Consider the following 2,404-nt stretch of genomic DNA (forward strand, 5'->3'; position numbering starts at 1 on the left):
TTGATTCGTTAAACTAACTGATCCCTGTTTCTCAAGGATTCATTGACTCATATTGATTCGTTAAACTAACTGATCCCTGTTTCTCAAGGATTCATTGACTCATATTAATTCGTTAAACTAACTGATCCCTTTTTCTCGGGGATTCATTGATTCGTTAAACTAACTGATGTTTTATTTTTTCAGGTTCCAGACGCTCCCTCGGGTAAACTTACAACTTCAACTGAAATAAGTAAGTCTTCTGTTAATCGAATCACAAGATTCACTTTTTAATAGACCAGCGATTTCCTGTAGGGTCCCACTTATTAATATTTAAAATTTAAGACCCTTTGCGCGTGCCATCATTGTTAGGTTACAAATATTATAGTTTTATTACGTGTGTAATATTATTACCTAGTTAGTAGTTTATGACGTAATTATGGTATATTAAGACTGTAATAAAGTAGCAGTCGTAAATTAATAATTTTTACATTTTTTTTTGCACAAAAAATATACTTATTATATATTTTTTGTTCTTCTGTGAATTAGCACGCCACAGGGTGGCGCTCGTGCTTTGGGTTACCGATCCCCCTAACAGACTGAAGTGGACTTCAGATCGAATCTAAGCGTTGAGAATGTTGAAAGTAGACAGTTTTTTGTTGTTGTTTTTTGTTTAAAAAAGGCAACTGGAACAGCGTCTGTGTATGATCTGTTTATATTTTATAAATATCGGTTGCATCCAACGTTCCAATACTATTACTACAACTAGTCCTATACTCCAGCCCATCAACTATATAACATGGCTGACGTTAATTTAGATTTACGTATATAAACTTAGATATAGACGCTTTTCGGTGTATGTTTGAAATTCTAAACAGTAAAATTGATCATACCCATTCATCTGAAGTTCTTTACTCCGATTATAAGAACCGAAACACTGCTGAACGAGTCAATATCGACCGGTTAGTCTACGCTTCCCTCCTCGAGGGACAGAGACGAAGAAATGAGCCTTGATGGCCGGGCAACAAAGCAAACAAATCCCGCTAACTCCATCACAGATTGCATATTGTTTATTACCCTTTTTCTTAACATTTTGTGTGTGTTTTTTCGCGCACTAATTTAATCCATCGGCCGAGACAGCTTCTGGTTACGTGGAAGAGATTTTAATCTAAAAAAGAGTGCATAACATAATAAAAAATAACAGACGGGGTTGATTAACATCTAAGAAACAAGTACGTGGAATTTCTTGTAATGGGTGTAAAAAAAGTCATTACAAAACACGAAACGACAGTTTTATTTGTTTAACAGTGAGTCATGTAAAATGTTGTTGTTTATATACATACGAGAGGAAACCAAGTTAACAACTTTGTATAAAGGAAACTATTCATGACACAAAGGCTCAGTCGTTAGTGTGTCCAGACTGTGAATCTAAGATGCCTCAAGGTTGAGCTGTGCACTTTCTAGCTGTGAGTGTGCTGGCAGAGTGATGGTTCTATTCTACTATTTGATCACACAAGGGTAACCAGAGAATTGGTGGTGGGTGCTGATAACTATAGCTGTCTAGCCTATCAATTCAACATTAGGGACCGTTGTGTGTAAGAAGTTCTCGCGAATCCTTGCGTAAAAATTCTGAAGTAAATCACGAGAGAACTTGATGTTATACAACATGAAATGTACAACAATTCACTTAGGTTAAAAAAATACAAGTACGACTCAAAGGGGTGGATATTAGATGACATTAGGGGGAAACAAATGTGTGTGGGTGGATATTAGATGACATTAGAGGTAAACAAATGTGTGTGGGTGGATATTAGATGACATTAGGGGGAACAAATGTGTGTGGGTGGATATTAGTTGACATTAGGGGAAACAAATGTGTGTGGGTGGATATTAGTTGACATTAGGGGAAACAAATGTGTGTGGGTGGATATTAGATGACATTAGGGGGAAACAAATGTGTGTGGGTGGATATTAGTTGACATTAGCGGGAAACAAATGTGTGTGGGTGGATATTAGTTGACATTAGAGGTAAACAAATGTGTGTGGGTGGATATTAGATGACATTATATAGGTAAACAAATGTGTGTGGATGGATATTAGTTGACATTATATAGGTTAACAAATGTGTGTGGGTGGATATTAGTTGACATTATACAGGTAAACAAATGTGTGTGGGTGGATATTAGTTGACATTATATAGGTAAAGAAATGTGTGTGGGTGAATATTAGTTAACATTATATAGGTAAACAAATGTGTGTGGATGGATATTAGTTGACATTAGAGGTAAACAAATGTGTGTGGGTGGATATTAGTTGACATTAGGGGTAAACAAATGTGTGTGGGTGGATATTAGTTGACATTATATAGGTAAACAAATGTGTGTGGGTGGATATTAGATGACATTAGAGGTAAACAAATGTGTGTGGG

Source organism: Limulus polyphemus, unplaced genomic scaffold (assembly GCF_000517525.1).
Source record: "Limulus polyphemus unplaced genomic scaffold, Limulus_polyphemus-2.1.2 Scaffold5102, whole genome shotgun sequence".
NCBI classification, from domain to species: Eukaryota; Metazoa; Arthropoda; class Merostomata; order Xiphosura; family Limulidae; genus Limulus; species Limulus polyphemus.